This window comes from Bos indicus x Bos taurus, chromosome 14, assembly GCF_003369695.1.
Source record: "Bos indicus x Bos taurus breed Angus x Brahman F1 hybrid chromosome 14, Bos_hybrid_MaternalHap_v2.0, whole genome shotgun sequence".
In the NCBI taxonomy this organism is placed as follows: domain Eukaryota; kingdom Metazoa; phylum Chordata; class Mammalia; order Artiodactyla; family Bovidae; genus Bos; species Bos indicus x Bos taurus.
In genome coordinates this window covers 61659118-61679246 of record NC_040089.1, presented here as the reverse complement: position 1 = coordinate 61679246, position 20129 = coordinate 61659118, and the positions used below count along the sequence as shown (strand labels likewise).

Sequence of the window (20129 nt, the reverse complement as noted above, 5' to 3'; positions counted from 1 at the left end):
TACAGAGTGAAGTGAGTCAGAGAAAGATAAATATCATCTTCTAACGCACATATACGGAATCTAGAAAAATGGTACTGAAGAATTTACTTACAGGGCAGCAATGGAGAAACAGACATAGAGAATAGACTTACGGACATGGGGAGAGGTGGGGAGAGGGGAGGAGATGGTGAGATGTATGGAAAGAGTAACATGGAAACTTACATTCAGTTCAGTTCAGTTCAGTCTCTCAGTTGTGTCTGACTCTTTGTGACCCCATGAATTGCAGCACGCCAGGCCTCCCTGTCCATCACCAACTCCTGGAGTTCACTCAGACTCATGTCCATTGAGTTAGTGATGCCATCCAGCCATCTCCATATGTAAAATAGATAGCCAATGGGAATTTGCTGTATGTCTCAGGAAATTCAAACAGGGGCTCTGGATCAACCTAGAGGGGTGGGATGGGGAGGGAGATGGGGAGGAAGTTCAAAAGGGAGGGGATATATGTATACCTATGGCTGATTCATGTTGAGGTTTGACAGAAAACAAAATTCTGTAAAGCAATTATCCTTCAATAAAAAAATTAGTTAAAAAAGTGTTAGTCAAAAAAAAATTAAGAATACTGGAGTGGATAATCATTCCTTTACTCAGGGGATCTTCCCAACCCAGGGATCAAACCTGAGTCTCCTCCATTGCAGGTAGATAATCATAACTGTAAGTAACCATAGACGGAGTCACGGTCAGCAGTCCAAAGTCACACAGGGCTCCTTCCCAGGTTTGCTGTCTGAGAACCACTAGAACTTACTGCTGGGAAATCCTTCTTTTCCTTGTGAATAGTCATGAGTATCCTGGAAACCAGCCAAGCCTTTATAGGAAGTCTCTTGTTCTGGACTTGGAGGGACAGGGAGAGAATATTCATAGTCTGGGGTAGAAAGAGAAATAGGATATGGTCTCATTTGCTTTGAAATCTGAAACCACATGTCAAGTGTTCAAATCATTTCAGCCAAAGTGGAGTTTTGTCTCTGTTCACTTGGCCACTGCAGGCGCATGTTGGGAGGAGGGTGGTCCATGTTTTCAGACCCAAAGCTCCTTTTCCTCTCTTATTGGTTCAGGGTTAGACCAGGAGGCCGGAAACCTGGATTTCAGCCCAGGCTGCTCTCTGGCTCCTGAAATCTTCATTGTCTTGAGTGTGGAAGTGGGGTGGAGGGAGATGGCACCACCTCCCTCTGAGCTCAGGTTGGCATGTAAATGTGCAGCACACACATGCAGGAAGATGTGCTGCATCAGGAAGATGCAGGGGGAGAGCTGAGGCCCTTGACAGAGAGTAGCCGTGCACAGGATCCACGCAGCTTCCTTTTAAGGGGCCTGAGTGAGGGAACGGGTATGCTTCTGAGCTTGGAAAGCTCTGCAAAGGTATATTTTTGAGACTGATGCAAAATCCCAGGCAGTGACGTTCTAGTGACTCAGCCCAGTGGGCGGAAGTGATTTTAAATAATGACAGTATCAACCGTCTTCCTCCTCCTGCTCCTTCTGCCACGGAACACAAACTCTCTGGTCCTGCACCCACTGAGTCAGCTACTCTCTGCGGGCCTGAAACGCAGGCAGCGCTACACGTACGTACATCATGATGCAGCTCTCTGAGACCAGGCGGGAAAGCAACGTCCTTGTCTCCTCCCCCCAGTACCAAGCCCAGATAAACAAGGGGTGATAAAAAGGTCACCTTGTACGTTCCCCAGTTTTAAACAGACTTTTCAGAGTGAAGTGAGTTGTAATTATAGTTGCTACCATCAGAGAGGAGGGCACTTGAGTTAATTAGAAAGGGAGGCCACCCAATTTCGGTTAGAAATTGGTAGTATTTTAGAGAGAAAGAAACTGCAGTAATTGGATGGGGGCAGCTTACAGATGTCTTTCAGACGGAACAATAGGGGGATCGGCTTGGGAAAGAGGACGCAGGTCATGGCCAGGTTTGCAGCTTGTGAGTTTCTCCATGACCAGCATAGAGATGGACTCATGGACCCCAAAACGTGCCCAGTCTCAGTGTCCTGGTGACGCTGGCCAGTATCCTGGTCACCTCTGGTGACCCCGGGGCCTCTGGAGGCAAGGGGCCAGTCAAGGATTTTGCTGGGGCTTTGGAAGGATGTCAGAGACTCTCAAGCTAGCAGCAGGAGGAAAAAGGAGGGTGGTTTCTTAGAAGAGACCAACCTCAAGAATAAAAATGAGCTGGAGATGGAAAAGATGGGAACCAAAGCGAACACTCAGCACGGAGGCTGTCGCAGGAGTTGGGTGCAGGGGTGGGAGTCTTGGGTTCATCCCTCACCTCGCTCACCCCAGACTCTGAGGCTCTGAACTGGGAGATGCATGATTGTAAGGAACAAATATTCACTGGGTACTGTCAGGACAAATGCTGATTAAAGTAAGAGGTTCCATCCCCCCTGTTTAAAAATAATGGAAGAGATTTCCCTCTTTTACTTTGAGCACTGACTTCAGAAAACTTGTCATTGTCAGGATCTGCTCTCTTCTTTGAAAGACCTAAATCCTTTTGAAGACTAGATTGGCATTTTGTCCCTTTTATGACCCAGGGATGTCTTCATCAGGCACCTCTTTGAAATGTGAATGCCAAGGGAGATGACACCTGTCTCCCAGCATAGGTGAGTTGCAAAACACCCTCCTGTCATGAAGTATAAGTTTGTTTTTCCTTTGGATAAAGTCATGTAGGTAACACAGATGGTTACCCCAATTACCAGGTAAAGTTAGGATGAGCTGTGTGTGACCGGTGGTGCTGGCAAGTCCCCTGACTTCAGGACTAGTGGGGTTTATCCTGAGAACCTGTATGTAATGGGTTGCATCTGCATGGCTCTCTAAAAGGGTGAGATTTCTTTCTGCTTCTGTAATTCTTGATGGATTGTCTGTGCAGTGCCTCACATTCTGGTTCAGTGCTTATTCAATAACAAAACCAATTTTGTTCTCTACTACATTTGGGAAGAGAATTTCTGGGTTGGGAGAAGATTTTGCCTTTAACTTCCCTGGTGGCTCAGATGATAAAGAATCTGCCTGCAATGTGGGAGACCCAGATTTGGTCTCTGGGTGAGGAAGCTTCCCTGGAGAAGGGAATGGCTACCCATTCCAGTATTGTTGGCTGGAGAATCCCATGAACAAGAGGAGCCTGGCAGGCTGGATTGCATGGCGTCACCAGGAGTTGGGCACCACTGATTGGCTAATGCTCTCACTTTCATACTTCCCCAAAGAGTACCTACCATATATGTGGTATGTGCCTGACCTCCTGAATTAAGTCCATATTTCTAAGTACAGTCTACACCGCTTGGCTTTTTACAGCTGAAGTTCTCTCAAATGAGCTAACATTTTCCAAGGGATGATCTTAAAGCTCAGTGAAGGATCAGATATTCATTTGTGGTGGTTTCAGAAGGTAAGAGACTTGTCCAGGCTCATGACAACTGGAGAGAAACAAGGGATTGTTAAATTCCTGGACTCCAGGACTCTCCACTGCCATATCACCCATCCCTAGAAGCCCACATTGTTTGGATTGTCACTGTATTGCACTCTTATATAATTTCTTTTATAGTCACTTGCAATATTCAAATTTTCCCCCAAGTTCCTGATCATGGTCTGCTTCATCATGTTTGATGAATTCTTAAAAAAAAAAAAAGCAGTTTGATCCTCTTCTAGGTAAGTGTGTGAGAGAAATGAGTGCATATTTCCACGGAATGACTTGTACATCCCTGTTTGTAGCAGTTTTATTCATGAGAACCAAAACCTGGACACAACCCAAACGCCTATCCACAGGTGAGTAGAGAAGACAATTGTGATCTTTCTGTACAAGGAGTCCTGCTGAGCCATTAGAATAAATAAATGATACATGTGAGTCCTTAGTGAGTCTCAGAAACATAGCCCCAAAAACACTATATGCTTTTCACTTAGGTGAAATTCTATAATAAGCCAAACTAATCTATAGTGAGAGAAAGCATCTCAGTGGTTGCCTGGATGGAAGTAGATAAGATTGACTGCAGATGAGAATGAGGGAACTTTGGGTGATGGTGGATATGTTTTATGTCTTGATTAGGATGGTGGTTGCACAAGTGTATCCATTTATCAAAATAACCCGAATACCTAAAATCAGTTCAGTACAGTTGCTAAATTGTGTCCGACTCTTTGCGACCCCATGGACTGCAGCATGCCAGGCTTCCCTGTCCATCTCCCAGAGTTTGCCCAAACTCATGTCTATCAAGTTGGTGATGCCATCCAGCCATCTCCTCTGTCGTCCCCTTCTCCACTTGCCTTCAATCTTTCCCAGCATCAGGGTCTTTTCCAGGGAATCAGTTCTTCCCATCACGTGGCTGAAAATGTTCATTCCTTCCAATGAATATTCAGGGCTGATTTCCTTTAGGATTGACTGGTTTGATCTCCTTGCTGTCCTAGGAACTCTCAAGAGTCTTCTCCAAACCACAATTCAAAAGCATCAGTTCTTTGGTTCTCAGCTTTCTTTATGGTCCAACTCTCACATCCATATATGACTACTGGAAAAACCATAGCTTTGACTGTATGGAACTAAAATAGGCATTGGAAAAGATCCTGATGCTGGGAAAGATTGAAGGCAGGAGCAGAAGGGGTTGACAGAGGATGAGACAGTTGGATGGCATCACTGACTTGATGGACCTGAGTTTGAGCAAGTTCCAGTAACTGGTGATGGACAGGGAAGCCTGGCATGCTGCAGTCCATGGGATCGCAAAGAGTCGGACATGACTGACTGACTGAACTGAACTGAATTATATATAACATACACTTCAGTCAGGTTTCTTCAGGGAAAAATCATTTTCCCTTTTATGCACAAAATTTGAAATTTAAAAAGATGCAGTTTTCTGAATCAGTCAAGGTGACCTGGTCCCTATGAAGATGGGAGCACGGCCCTCCTGCAGGGCCCTCTGAATATGTCACAGGCTTACAAGGGCATTAATGTTATCCTAGTCTCCAGTCTCTGAGAAGTAAACAGGGGCCTGGCTCGCAATGACGCTCAGCTGGGAGGGAGGGGTGTGTTCCCAGATCCCTTCTCTGGGGAAAGCCTGCCCTGTCAGAATAAAGCGCAGCCCACAGCTAGAAGGGTTGTTGATGAATCATGAGGCTTTTATAGGACTGAAAGGGCTGTGATTCACATGTGTCAGAGTTGATGGGAAAATTAAGGGCTCCCTTCCCCAAAGAGGGGGGATAGCGAACTCTTTCTTTAAATATTACATTTCTTTAGATAAAAAACTAAGTCACTTCAGCTCCTCCCCACTGATTCATTCGCGAGAAATACCTGTCAGGTTTTATGTCTGGTGAAGTCAGATCCTTTCTCTGAACAAGGTAGTGTAGGGTGAGGGGGATCACCTAACTCTTGTTAGTGTTTATTTAATGTAGAGAGAAAACCCACTCTCGGTCACTCAAGCCATCACTCCTGCTAGGTGAAGGCAGGGACGTCGTCCTTCTCTGACCGGGTTACCAGCCTCAGTCAAGGGTCGGGCAGAAGAAGATGGGCCAGAATGGTAATTCAGTGATTTAAATAGACATTGTGAAGCCGGAAAATATCTCTAGGATCCCATTCTGATATCTGGACTTCTCTGGTGGCTCAGACAGTAAGGAATCTGCTGCAGTGCAGGAGACTGGGTTTGATCCCTGGGTCAGGAAGATCCCCTGGAGAAGGAAATGGAAACCCACTCTAGTAAACTTACCTGGGAAATCCCATGGACAGAGGAGCCTGGTGGGCTACAGTCTATGAGGTCACAAAGAGTCGGACACGGCTGAGCAACTAATGCTTTCAGAGAGATTATTAGAGGCCTTTGCGCATTCATCAAATTTCCATCTGTCTTTTTTTTTTTAATTAAAAAAATTTGTGGAGAGGGTCGCTGTGCTGAGTCTTTGAGGCTCCTCGGGCTTTCTTTAGTTGCAGTGAGCTAGAGGGGCTACTCTCTAGCTGCAGTGCCTGGGCTTCTCAGTGCGGTGGCTTCTCTTGCTGTGGAACACAGGCTCTACAGTGCCTGGACTCGGTGGTTGTGACCTGTGGCTCTAGAATGCGGGCTCAGTGGTTATGGAGAATGGGCTTAGTTGCTCCAAGGCATGTGGGGTCTTCATTCCCTGACCAGGGATTGAACTCGTGTCCCCTGCATTGGCAGCTGGCAGGTGGATTCTTAACCACTGGACCACCAGGGAAGTCCTCCATCTGTGTGAAGTGTGGGCTTCCATGAAGGTGTGGAGGGAAGAAAGTAACAGCAGAGATCTGACTGATGCATCTGTGAGTCCAAGGAACACCAAGGACTTCTAGCTGTCCCCAGGAGCAGCAGGCAACAGGTTCAGCCTCAGAGCACCAGAACAAACCAGCCCGGCGGACAACCTGATTCAGGCTTCTAGCCTTTAGAACTCTGAGAGAATACATCTCAGTTGTTTCAGCACCCAGTTAGTGGTACTTTGTTCTGGTAGCCCTGGGAAGTGAATACAGGAGGCCTAGCAGGAGAACGAGCTTCGTGCGTCCGAAGAAAGGGCAAAAGGCCAACGTGGCTGGAGGTGCTGGGTGAGGAGAAGGCCATCATGGTCTGCTCTGGCTGGGCTGCGGGCTACAATGACCAGTATGCTGGTGACTGCCCCCAGGGGGCCTTCGGGGCATCTTTTCAGGGTCTTGTCACAGAAAGAACATTCAGATTGAGTCACAGGAGCTGGGTTCAGCCTCCCCTCCCTCTGCGTGGAGCCGTGTAACTCACATTTCTGCTTTCACTGTCTGTAACACAAGAAGATGCTCATGACATGCTTGGTCAGTCCATCTCTCAGGGTGTTAGCTGGAAACAGCAGATACTATTGGAAAGTCTGCTGTGAACCACGTACCAGGATTTTAGATGTAACTAACTACTCCTGTAGGTTCTGAGTTTCATCAGAGACCTGCCCCGCTGCCCCCAACCCCTGCAACAAAGGGAAACAAAAATATGGAGCTGCCTGTCTAGGCCTTACTAAGAGATTGTGAAGTCAGTGTTGAGACCGTTAATTCATCACCTGCCTGGAGACTACCTAAGACAAGTCTGGGGCACCCAGTAAGAGACAGGTGGGGAGGTGCTGTCAAGGGTGAGAGCTGTACAGGAATGGGAGGTGGTGCTTTTCCCTTCACACCTCTGACTGTCTCTACCCCACCCCCCCATCCCCACAAGAGTGCTAAGTCACTCCAGTCATGTTCAACTCTGTGCAACTCCATGGACTGTAGCCCTCCATGCTCCTCTGTCCATGGGATTTCCCAGGCAAGAATACTGGACTGGGTTGCCATGCCCTTCTCCAGAGGACCTTTCCAATCTAGAAATGGAACCAGCGTCTCTTACGTCTCCTGCATTGACAGGCAGGCTCTTAACCAATTGTGCCACTTGGCATGGCTCGAAGGAAGACAAGTGAAATTCTGAGGCTTCAGAAGGCCTGCAGAGAGCTCAACAGGTACCCTCTGGAGTTGGAGGAACAAAGGGACTGATGCCTGAGCCACATTCAAGCCACAGAGGCAGAGCCTGGTTGGAGTGGCCCCCTCGGGTGGTGGGACAAGGAGAGGGGTGCATGGCAGTGAGCTGAACTCAGGAATGTGGGCTCAGGAGCGAGTTTCCATGGTGGCGGGAGGACCTGCAAAAGTGCGCTGGCGTGGAGTTACCTTGAAAGGGACTCAGCCCCAAAGGACGACCTGCAAGGCAATGTGACCCCAGCAGAGACTCAGGGTGGGGTGGGCGGCAGAAGCCAAGGCTGGGGGCTAAGTGGGCATCTTGAGGAACAGCACGAATGTCAAATATGTCCCCGCAGAGGGATCTCCTCGGGACTGCAGAAGCTCCCCAAGGGAGAGAGTAAGCTCGTGGGCGGGACACCCCTACCACCACCCCAGGCACTGGTTTTGGGGCCCTGCACTGATCAAGCGCTCTCCTGGAGTGCCCTGTCCCCTCTCCATGCTCCAAGTCAGGGGATTTGAGCAGGGGAGGAACGGGGGAGACATCCACCGTGTTCCTCCTCCCTTATTTTGAGTTTCTTAGCCCGAGTCAAGCCTGAGTTGTAACTTGGATATGGGGTTATAGCCTTGAGGTAGACTGAACTGGACTTCCCAGTACCTGCAAAGGGAGATTATTCATTAATAAATACAATGACTGGAAAAGCTCTGGGACTTTACCTGGAATTCATCTGGGGACAGAGAAAAACAACTTTACCAGGAGTTGCTTAAAAAAGTAGTGGCCTGAAAGAGTCAAGATGTTTTTCTCTTTTTTTGGTTAACATCTTTTGATTTTTAATTGGAGAATAATTGCTTTAAAATGTTGTGTTGGGTTCTGCCACACAGCATTGTGAAATTAGCCAAAAGTATACATATATCCCCTCCTTGAACCTCAGTTTGACCAACCTCTCCCATCCCACCTCTCTAGGTTGTCACAGAGAACCGAGCTGAGCTCAGTGCTATATAGCAAAGCCCCACTAGCTCTCTGTTTTACCTATGATAACGTATATGTTTCATTGCTACCCAATTCATCCCACCTCTTCTTCCCCTAAAGCTGTCTTTCTGTTTATACCATACTGAATCTTACTCTTTTAACAAAGAGCTTATAGTTAGATAAGTTAACCTTAGAACCTCATTTCCTGAGCATAAAAGGGTCAACAGAGCCCACTCTCTTTACTGTAGATAAATAAGCATTCACATAAGGGACATGTATTTTTTTTTAAATTTTTATTGAATAGTTGGTTTACAATGTGTTAATTTCAGGTGTACACCAAAGTGAATCAATTATACCTATACATATATCCACTCTTTTTTAGACTCTTTTCCCAAATAGGCCATTACAGAGTATTGAGTAGACTTTGCTGTGGTATATAGTGGGTCCTCGTGTACATGCATGCGTGCTCAGTCACTCAATTGTATCTGACTCTTTGTGACCTCATGGACTGTAGCCTGCCAGGCTCCTCTGTCCATGGGATTTTCCAGGCAAGAATACCTGAGTTGGTTTCCGTTTTCTACTTCTTATTAGTTATTATTTTATATATAATAGTGTATATATATCAATCCCAGTCTCCCAATATATCCCTCCCCTCTTCCTCCCTGGTAACCATAAGTTTGTTGTCTACATCTGTGACTGTTTGGTAAAGAAATTCTTTGTACCATTTTTGGATTCCATATACAAGTGATATCAGTCTTTTCTGACTTCACTCAATATGACCATCTCTGGGTCTGCCCGTGTTGCTGAAAATGGCATTATTTCATTCTCTTTTATGGCTGAGTACTATTCCATTATTTATACGTACCACATCTTTATCCACTCCTCTGTCAACGGTTATTTAGGTTGCTTCCCTCTCTCAGCTGTTGTAACTGGGCCTGTTTTAAACAACGATTAAATATCGGGTGCTAGAAATTGCTGTTTTCTTTCATTAGTTTTATTTAGATTGAATCGAGTTAGCAACAGGAGAAACTCAGGGTTTCAAATTTCAAAGCCAATAATTTCAAGGATGGAGGTTGAAAAACCCGGCTACCCAGGAGTTCTGCAGGGGTGAGCCAGCCACCTGGACGCTGGGCCCTGTGTGGGTAGCTCGCCTGCTGCTCCTCCTGCGGCCTGGGGGCCAGCGAGAGCAGGGCGGCACTGCGGGTTTCCTCGGCCCCCTTCCTCAACTGTCCCTTTTTTAAATTCCTTTGACAACACCCTAGTCACTCATTTGGCACTTGAGTCCTGTCACCTGTCTATGGTTCATTGATTTTTTTTTTCTGTATCAATACTGACTTGGACTAGACCATAAACCCTTCTTCAAGATAGGGGTCTTGCTTTGAATATTTCATGACATGAGTCTTTGTTCACCTTCGGGGACTTCACAGTCAGCCAGGGAAGATTAGTGAGTAAAGAGAAAGCTCTGGGCCATACATGGATGGTTTGGGGCCATGCCTTGGCCGTCCATCCTCCTCCACCTTCTTCTCTTAGAAACCGTCCCCTATCTGAGAGGTTGCCTCCTCTCAACCTCAGAGATGGCACCTGTGGTCTAGGCCTCAGGTACTAACATCCTGAACTCGTTTCCCCATCCACAGCGAGTGGACGTGTGACTTATTAGTGAGCTTGCTGAGGAACCTGGTTTCCTGCTGAACTTGAACCTGGAGCAGTGGAGGCAGGAGCTGCTGTAGTCAGGATGCCTCCAATGCCTGAGCCTATACCTTCTACTCAGATTCTGGTCTGGGCTGAATTGTCTATCAACCAATAGAAAATACAGAGAGGTGTTATGAGAGAGGGGTGTTATGGAGTCACATATGATTAAATGTCACACATATGTATACGTATGTGTGTATATGTGTGTGTGATGGCTTTTAGGAGGCAGTGACACCTGAACCAAACCTGGAAGGACCGGCAGGAGTAACTAGAGCTGTTCCAGGCAGACAGTAGCAGGTTTGTACTTTGAACCTGACATCGAAGCAGGTCCAGGGCCTCCACGTTGCATTCCAGTACTTCCCCAAACATCTGTGGAGGGAAAAATGCTTTCAGGGGATATTACTAGATAGATGTGCAGAGAAACAACTGTGGACAAAATTCCTGAGAACAAAATCACTCCACTTCCTGCACGCCAGGTTTTTCTGAGCCTTTAATCTGTTAGTGTGCATCCAACAACAGAATGCTTTGCTTGCAGAGCACAAATGATGCTCTGTCTTGAACACTTTTGGAAAGTTTATGAAGTGCACTTGTCCCTGAGGTGTGGAGTAATAAATCATTCGGCAACACTCAGATCCCACCATCCTGGGTCTAATTGGCTCCCCAATTGTAAAACCAAATTACATGGCACCCAAGACAATATAAACACACTCGATTGGGCAAACAATGGCTTGATGGATGACTGTAGACTTATTGAGAGTTCCCGCATATTTCAGCCTTTCTCTGTTTTGCGTATGAATGGCTCTCAACCAGCATTATTCTGCAGTTCTTTGGAATACAGTTTAGATGGCTGGGACCAGTGCAGTGTGCTATGAGGATGTTTTGAATATTGGCTTAGTGGAACCCTCCAAGAAATGAAGCCATTTTTATTAGTGAGGCCATGGGCATTTGCAGAGACCCTGGATGGACAGGCAATGGCAGGAATGGGGAGTTGGGATTTCAACAGGGAGTTGAAAGTGAAAGTAGCTCACTTGTGTCCAACTTTTACTACCCCATGGACTATACAGTCCATGGAATTCTCCAGGCCAGAATACTGGAGTAGCCTTTCTCTTCTCCAGGGGATCTTCCCAACCCAGGGATCAAACCTAAGTCTCCTGCATTGCAGGAGGATTCTTTACCAGCTGAATCAAAAGGGAAGCCCAAGAAGGCAATAATGAGGTGTATTTTAGAAAGCCCATTCTTAGGGTGAGGGAATTTAAAGCGGGAGTGTTCCCAGAGACAAACTAGTTGTTAGCAAGCTATTTCCGTAGTGGGGCAGAAATCATTTAGGTGCTGACCTAGGGGCTTCCCTGGTGGCTCAGATGGTAAAGAATCTGCCCATAATGTGGTAGATCCAGGTTCAATCCCTGGGTTGGGAAGATCTCCTAGAGAAGGGAATGGCTACCCACTCCACTCCAGTATTCTTGCTTGAAGAATTTCGTGGACAGTGGAGCCTGGCGGGCTACAGTTCATGGGGTTGCAAAGAGTCAGACATGACTGAGCAACTCACATTATGGGAGTGGAGGTGTCATGGGACTGGAAGGAAGACATGATGATCTGAGAAACATTTAGGAGGTAGACCTGGGTCTGAAGCAGCTGTGGGGGGTGAGAGCAGGGGTTAGGGGATGGGAGGATGATCCATGACTCCTGGTTTGTTCAAACAGAGTGAACAGCTCTGGCCCTGCAGTTCTCAGACAGCCTAGCAAAGAGGAAGCAACACAGAATAGAGCTCAGTTTGCATCCTGGCACTGTCAACTACTCAGTAGTATGGTTTGTGCAAGTAAGTTCATAACTTCAAGCCTTGGTTTCTTCACCTGTGAAATGGGATGATACCATCTCACCAGTATAAAGTGACTGGCACATAGTTGATGCTTAAGAAGAGGAAGCTACAGTTCCTGAGACAGAGGACCCATAAGGAGGAGCCATTGAAGGAGAAAGACAGTAAGTTTCATTTTAGAAGTGCTGCACTGGAGGTGACTTGGGCAGCCACATGGCTGTGTTCAGTAGGAGAGTGGATGCACAGGCATGGAACTTAGGAGAGACGTCTGGGCTGAAGAGAGAAACCGGGGGCCATCAAGCTTTTGGAATTAGACCAAGGGAAGGAAGGGACTTCCCAGGTGGCGCTAGTGGTAAAGAATCTGCCTGACAATCCAGGAGACATAAGAGATGCAGGTTTAATCCCTGGGTCAGGAAGACCTCCTGGAGGAGGAAATGGCAACCCACTCCAGTAATCTTGCCTGGAGAATCCCATGGACAGAAGAGCCTGGTGGGCTATGGTCTATGGTATCACAAAAAGTCAGACATGACTGAAGCAACTTCACACACGCATACCCAAGAGAAGGAAGTAAATGAGAATAACCTGAGATTGTATGGGGAGAGGAAAATGAAGGTTCTGAAAGAGAACCTTGGGAGTGTTGTCATTCGGGAGGTGAGAAGGAGGAGAGTCGGTAAAAAGACTTGTCATGATGAGGAATCAGAAGGAGGCAAGCTGGAGTCTGAAGACCTGGGTTTGAGTCTCAGCTCCATCATTTACTGGCTGTGTGACCCCAGGCAACTCTCTAAGCCTCAGTTTTCTTATCTGTAAAATGGAAATTTAACCCATACTGCCTACCTCAGTGGGCTTTGGTGAGTTAAGGTTCGTGAAATTTTTTTTTTTCATGAAATTGTTTTTTAAGCTAAAAGCCTTATAAGTGGTTCCATGTGATCAGGTTTCCCCTATAGACTGAATCATCCTGGGCCTAAAAACAAGATAACTTCAAGAGGATCTTGGCAGGAGGTGAGGCTGGCCACACTCACTTGGCAGGAATTACAGCCCAAGAAAATGTCTCCTGGGCAGTTCTGGGATTCCCGGACAGGGGGTACCACCCAGCAGTCTCTTTTGCTCTGAGCAAGGGGTCTGCACCTCATTCTGAGAAAACGAACCCTTATACACAGGCCTCTCACACCCTCTCCCCCTTGACCCCATCACCCTGGCTACACCTGGGGGGACTAGGAGTGGGCCATGCTCCTGGGGCAGCTGGCTGGCCAGCAGCTCCCCAAGCCTGCCCTGCCCTCTCCTGTGTGGAGGTCTGGACTCAGGAGCACCGAGGGAGCCCAACACCACTGACGGCCTTGGCGACAGAGGGAGGGTAGCTCCTGGCATACCTCCCTGCTGATGGGGGTGAGGGTACTGGGGCAGGGCTTCTCTGCCTCCTGCTTCTCCAGCTGTTTGTTTCTTTTCTCAGTAAACCCCTGCTCGACAAGGCAACCTGAGAGTGCTGATGTGTCTTGCAGCTTAAAGCAGCCCAACTGTCGAGGGAGAGTCTCAAGATCTCTCCAGAGGCAGTGGGAGTTTGCTCAGAGCAATGCACTCCAGCTACTCGAGGAATGGAAACATGGCTCAGTCTATTGCTGGGGACTGTAAACAAGGTCATGGCACCTCCGAGCAGCAATCAACACTACAGCTGGAAACAGAGCAGGGAAGTTCTCTCTGTGCCTCCATGGAGGGATCCACAGGACGCCTCCCCAAGTGAAAGGTGTGAGGTTCAGAACAGTGTGTATAATCTATCACTTACATAGCAAAATGCAATCCATAAACTATCCTGGGAATATCACACATAGTCTAATGACATTGGTTGTCTATGAGGAGGGGAGCCATGGTGAGAGAAAGAATTCTCTCTGTAAGAACGGTAATAACTTAAAACAATTTTTTTTTAATGTATGTATTTAATTGGAGGATGATTACTTTTCAATATTGTGATGGCTTTTGCCATACAGCTTGAATCTTGAAATCACCTACTTAAATAATCATGTCAGAGAAAAGTTTTTAAGAACATGGCCAATGACATTGAGCCATCCTGGGTTCGAGTTTGGCTCCATAACTTATTGCTGTGTGATACTGAACAAATTATTCCACCTCTTTGAACTCATTTTTCTCATCTGTGAAATAATAACATGAATGCCCCCGGATAGGGCTGTTGTAATACTTCGCCCTGCCTGGCATGTAGTAGCCATTCGACTTTGGTTTGTCTATTGCTGTCATTGCCAGTTGCCCAATGAGGCACTTTCCCTTTTCCTCTTAGCCTCAAGACACTTTCCACTTTCCTCCTCAACTTCCGTGCTCCTTAAGCTACAAAACTTCAAAGCAGCACTTCTGTTTGCATTTTTGCTCTCCCCCCTCCCCCCATACTCCCTGGTAGCTCAGTCAGTGAAAAATCTGCCTGTAGTCCAAAAGACCTGGGTTTGATCCCTGGGTTGCAAAGATACCCTGCAGAAGGAAATGGCAAACCACTTAAGTATCCTTGCTGGAAAATCCCATGGACAGAGGAGGCTGGTGGGCTGCAGTCCTCTGCTGTACCCAAATTAGCTCTTCTATATATGATGTATATATATTTCTATATATGGTGTAGTTGTTTTACAGCAGGAATTGGGGATGGGGCACAAGAGGATTGAATTCACATATTAGCAGTGGAAGTCCTTTTATTTTCAAATGTAGATGTTCTTATTTCTGTGAGATAAAAGGGTAACACATGCATTGTGAGAGTGACTCCATCAAGCACAGGCAGCTTGGCACTGCACACCGTAGGAGGGTTGAAGGAACACGCCTGGTTATAGCGGGTCCGTGTGTTACTGCTCGGCCAACGGCCAGTGTATTGCATTGTTTTCTGCTCTGGATATCTCGTTGAGGCCTGACAGAGGAGAAGCAGGGTCATGGCTGATCCCACAATTCTATTTGTGTCTGCATCTGTCTTTTCCTCCCCTCTCATTTCCATGAAGGAGGTATCCCTTCCATATCAAAGCCCACCCCGACCCTGTGGTTTAGATTCCACACCTCTAATCTTCTCAGGGACCTTGTTCCCTTGGAATCCTGCTTCTGCAGCAGTTCAAAGGCTGTTCAGGGTACAGTGGTGACCCTGCAGATATAATTTCTTTTTCAACTGAGAATTCCAGTGCCTGAGGCCCAGAGCAGGTAAGAGGTGGAGGTGGGATTCAGATGAGGTTGCCTGACACTGCTCCACAGGTGCGTGATGCTCGGTCCTGTCCGACTCTTTGCAACCCTGTGGACTGGAGCCCGTCAGGCTCCTCTGTCCATGGGATTCTCTAGGCAAGAATACTGGAATGCATAGCCATTTCCTTCTCCAGGGGATCTTCTCAACCCAGGGATTGAACCCACGTCTCCTGTGTCTACTGCATTGGTAGGTGGATTCTTTGGCACCGAGCCACCTGGGAAGCCCTACTTTTTCAACAGCTTTCAACCAATTCTCCTTGTTTTAATGCTAGTTTCTAGCCCCTTTGCCTTACCCCACTTTTCCAGGTGCCACCACTTCCTAAGACTTTGAAGATGTAAACTGTGTTGGTTTTAAGTTTTTTCACTGCTGGCTTCAAAGTCAGCTTTCTTCAGTCTGCTCAATCAGTTAAAACTTATCTAAATGGTTTCCAGCTCTCAAATTTTTGTTGTTATTTTATTCTGTCCCCTACTCACCATCCTTATGGGTTTATGTTAAACACAATCACTTTATCATTGTTTTTGTGGGTTTCCAGGAGGAAAACGAGATGCCTGTGTTCTCTTGCTCATTAACCCTCTACTCTGGCTCTGAGTCCACCCCTTTACTGATGTCACTCAGACCAAGTTCACCAGTGACCTTCATGTTCTCAAATGAAGTGAGCTGCCTCTCACCCTTGATTACACAATGTCTCAGTATCCTTAGTTAACACTGAATACTCTCACATATGTACTACATTTACAATGGAAAACCAGCAAGGACCTCCTGTATAGCACAGGGAACTCTGTTCAATGTTATGTAGCAGCCTGGATGGGAGGGAAGTTTGGGGGAGAATGGACATACATATGTGTATGGCTGAGTCCCTTTGCTGTCCACCTGAAATTGTCACAACATTGTTAATCGGTTATATTCCAATATAAATAAAAAGTTGAAAATGAAATAGAAGGCTTCTCTGGTGGCTCAGTGGTAAAGAATCCCCCTGCCAGTTCAGGAGATATAGGAGATGAGGGTTCAATCCCTGAGTTGGGAAGATCTCTTGAAGGAAGAAATAGCAACCCATTCCAGTTTCTTGCCTGGAAATTTCATGAACAGAGGAGCCTTGTGGGTTACAGTCCATGGGGTCCCAAAGAGTCAGACATGACTGAGTGACTGAGTACACACACCCACACTTTCCCTAAATCTTCCTCCCAAGAGGCTTCTCAGCCTCTCAAGCAAATAGAGCCCACCTGAGCCTATGTCCAATAGGTTAGATATATTTGGACAATTTTGCTTTACCCTGCTCCCCACCACCATTACCTACTTTTCAAACATTCTGTAATCATTTCAGGTCTTGCCTTTTCCCTCTAAAATGTCTGCCTACATTTTAGGGACCAAAAAAAAAAAAAAAGCACTGTTCTTTCTGTATGGAGGTTATTAGTAAATACACTTAAAAAAATCCTAAATTTCTATTCTTATTTGAGGTGCTTTGAAACCACCTGCTGTCTGCTCTGTGTGCTGCAGCAATTCTCAGATTCTTCGGTGAGCTGCTTACTGGTAGCTGAGAACCTGAAATTCACATCAATTCATTCAGCCTTCTGAGAGAATCTATCAGGAGGTAAAATCAATAATGCAGATAATTCAAACGTTCTACCAGCCCACACATAATTTCTACTAGCTTGTTTCTCCCCAGCGCTGCCAGGATAACACCCTATGCAACACAGATAATAAACAAAATCAAATTACTGCTCTCATATTCGTGGCTTGTTCCTGGGTTTGCTCATATGGTTGTTTATGAGGGAGTTCTAAACTGTAGAGGGAGTATTTTTCACCTTATTTCCAGTAACTATTCTACTTTGCTCAATTCTAAATAGGATTACTCACAGAATAGACACTGCTTGGAATTGGAAAATTTCTCCCAAGGTCTTTATTAATCTTCATTTTTCTCCCGTGGACAATAGGAGAGCACGCGTAGTTTTCCTACAATGGAATTGCCCTTGGAGAAGACCTTGCAGGCACTTCACCCAGGGCTATGACATGTGCAGCTGTTTGTGGGTCACCAGCCCAGGAGAATAGCTCTCAAATGGGAAATCAGCATGATGATCAATGCGTGTGTGGACTTGGGTGTCATAAAGGCCTGGGTTTAAATCTTAGTGTTGGTACTATGGTTGACATCGATTAAGACTTGACCTCTCTAGGTCTCAGTGTTCTCATCGTGACACTGGGGCTTTTAATGGCATCTAACTCTTAGCGTTGCTATGAGGAGTAAATGAGCTAATCCATGTTGAAAGTGCTTAGTATATAGAGATTGGGACATAAGAGAGTGAAAGTGAAAGTGTTAGTTGCTTAATCATGTCTGACTCTTTACCCACCCCATGGATTATAGCCTATGTCCATGGAATTCTCCAGGCAAGAATACTGGAGTGGGTTGCCATTCCCTTCTCCAAGGGATCTTCCTGACCTGGGGATGGAACCTGGGTATTCTGCATTGCAGGTGGATTCTTGTATCTGAGCCCCCAGGGGGGCCATCATTAGTCACAGGAGCTGGGTGGAGGATTGCTGCTCCCCTGAGTATAGCTGTTCTAGCCTGGACGCCATCCGTGTGCACCCAAGGGCCATCTGATCCACCGTCCATCAGAAAGATCTTCTTGTGGGGATGGACGCCCTCCAGTGTGCCTTGTCCATTTCCATGGTCACCTCTGGGTGCAAAAGGCAGCTGCATCTGTGCAGAAATCTGTGAGCTCTCTGGCCAGAGGTGGAAATGCAAAGAAAGGGAGAAGGGCCTCTGTACTTGTGGAGCCTGCTGGGGGCTAACTTGGCTTGTCCCCACTCTTTTTCTGCTCTCAGGATGCCAGGGCTTTAAGGACATTGTGAAAGAGCAAGTCCGGGCAGCAATATCAACAGCAGGACAGAAAGAAGACCCGGTGGTCCCAGTCAAGGAATAACAATGATAAGAATAAAACATGTTTAAAGATTAAAATCATAGATGCCACCTATTGAAGACTTCCTGTATGTTAGGACTTGTGTTCAGAACTCCGCATGCACCATTCCCTTCTCCCACTGTGAGGCAGGCACCATGCTTTTCCATGTCATAGATGAGGCTAAGACACAGAAAGGTGCCTATGGTCTTGCAGTTAGTAAGTATCAAAGCCAGAATTTGAACACCGGTTTTCCTGAGGGGAGAATGCACAAAACATTCTAAATTATTGGTTTACCTATCCCCCAGCTGATGCAAGGGCTCAAGGAAACACGTGTCCAAGGATGTTCATTGCAGATGTTTGCACAATGTCCCTAGTGTGTCCATCAGCAGGGGAATGAATGAACCAAGGTTGGAATACTCTGTGGCTATTAAAAAGATGACATGATTTGGGCTTCCCTGGTGACTCAGACAATAAAGAACCTGCAATGCAGGAGATCCAGATTCGATCCCTGGGTCGGTAAGATCTCCTGGAGAAGGGAATGGCAACCCACTCCTGTGTTCTTGCTTGGAGAATCAGCATGGATACAGGAGCCTGGCGGGTTACAGTCCATGGGGTCGCAAAGAGTCGGACACGACTGAGCTAGTAAGCACAAGCGCAGTACAGGCAAAGACAGATGAAGCTCCGCCGCCCTCAACCGGCAGTGCACCAGGAGCTTCAAGCATCTGAACAATTTCCGCCTGCAAAACGCCCGGTGGACTGCCTCGGCTTCTTTTCCATCAGCTTCAGAGCTGCCAGCTCTCTGGGGAGACAATGCTTTCTCCAGATTACTACAAATGAAAGACCTGATTCTCTGCCTGCTCTTTTTTTTTTCCCTTCTCCTATAATCAGGAAGTCATGTTTTTCATTTAGGATAAGGCAATTATTTTTCTGCTGATGAAGACTAACAGAAAGCAAATTGAGCCTCATTTCCACATTAATGTTATGGAGACTGAATTGAGAGATGACCTGACTTCTGGGGTCTCACTCCCTCCCTCTTCTGGATCTATACTTTATCTGACAAAGGCATCAAACACAACAGCTGCCACCAAAATGGCATGGACAGTGTAAATAACCGTGATCCTTTGTTCCTCACCTGGGAAATGATGAACAGAAGTCAGCATCTGCTGCCCTGGGCTCTGCTGTCGTGTGGACTAAATTTATATATAGGTCTAGTTAATGGCCTGCCCCACCGGAAGGAGCAGTGTAATATATATGAAAATCAATTTGTGTTTTTTTCACTTGCCTGGAACTCATTGTTTGTTTGGTCTAACTGAATAGGCAAGCAAATCTTTGCAAAGGGAAATGAATAAGAAACAGCAGCTCTCTTTAGTGATCAGAAGTCCAGGTCAACTGTCATATGATTAAACAAACAGCAAACAAAAATGGTCTTAAAGTGCTTTCTTTTCTTTCAGAGAAAGAATCTCAATGATCTGGTCTACTGTGTACAACATGAACATTTCTGAGAACCTTCGAGAGCCCCAGGAAGCAAGTTGCCTTCATGGGTCAAGATCAGAGCTGAGGAAAACATTCTGTTCCACATCTTGAGCTTTGCCTTAGAAACCCAAGCCCCGCACTCTGGGCTCCCAGCATTGTAAACTAGCAACCTTTGTTCAAAAGCCTCAGCCAAAATGTATTCCCTCTGTTTCAGTTCTCTTTTCACCAGATCATGTTCTTAAAGGTGTCTGCCAAGACTCAAACCACTCTTGAGATTTATATGCTGTCAAAACTTTCATGGGTTCAAGGTGAAGGCACACTTAGAGAGAGCTGATGCGTGGAAATGGGACCATTTGTCTGAATAGAGCACTATTCAAATCCATAAAAACGCTCTTTCTCCAAACTCAGGAAGAAGTTGCATTCTGTCCTTCCTTTCTTCTAAAGAGAAGTAAGAGTCTGTGTGTCTTGACTAAAATGTCCAGGATCTAATCTTTCTCTTCCTGACATTTAGAGTAACCTTTGATGAATTACTCAACCTTTCCTCATTCGAGATGAAGAGGAAGTGCAGAGGACAATTATTAATTCAGCCACTACAATGTTAGAAGACATAGATAATGATGACTCTAAAGGTCCTTAAAAATATGTAATGCTAGGTGAAT

The 20129-nt window shown here is 46.3% G+C and overlaps 1 long non-coding RNA gene across 1 annotated transcript; it reads left to right on the top strand.

Annotated features, from left to right (window-relative positions):
• The first annotated feature begins 1505 nt into the window (after positions 1–1505).
• On the top strand, positions 1506–19727 carry LOC113903968. Its single transcript, XR_003514365.1, has 3 exons — positions 1506–1589; positions 2482–2624; positions 19449–19727. It is a non-coding gene; the product is annotated as an uncharacterized LOC113903968 (long non-coding RNA).
• The last annotated feature ends 402 nt before the right edge of the window (positions 19728–20129 follow it).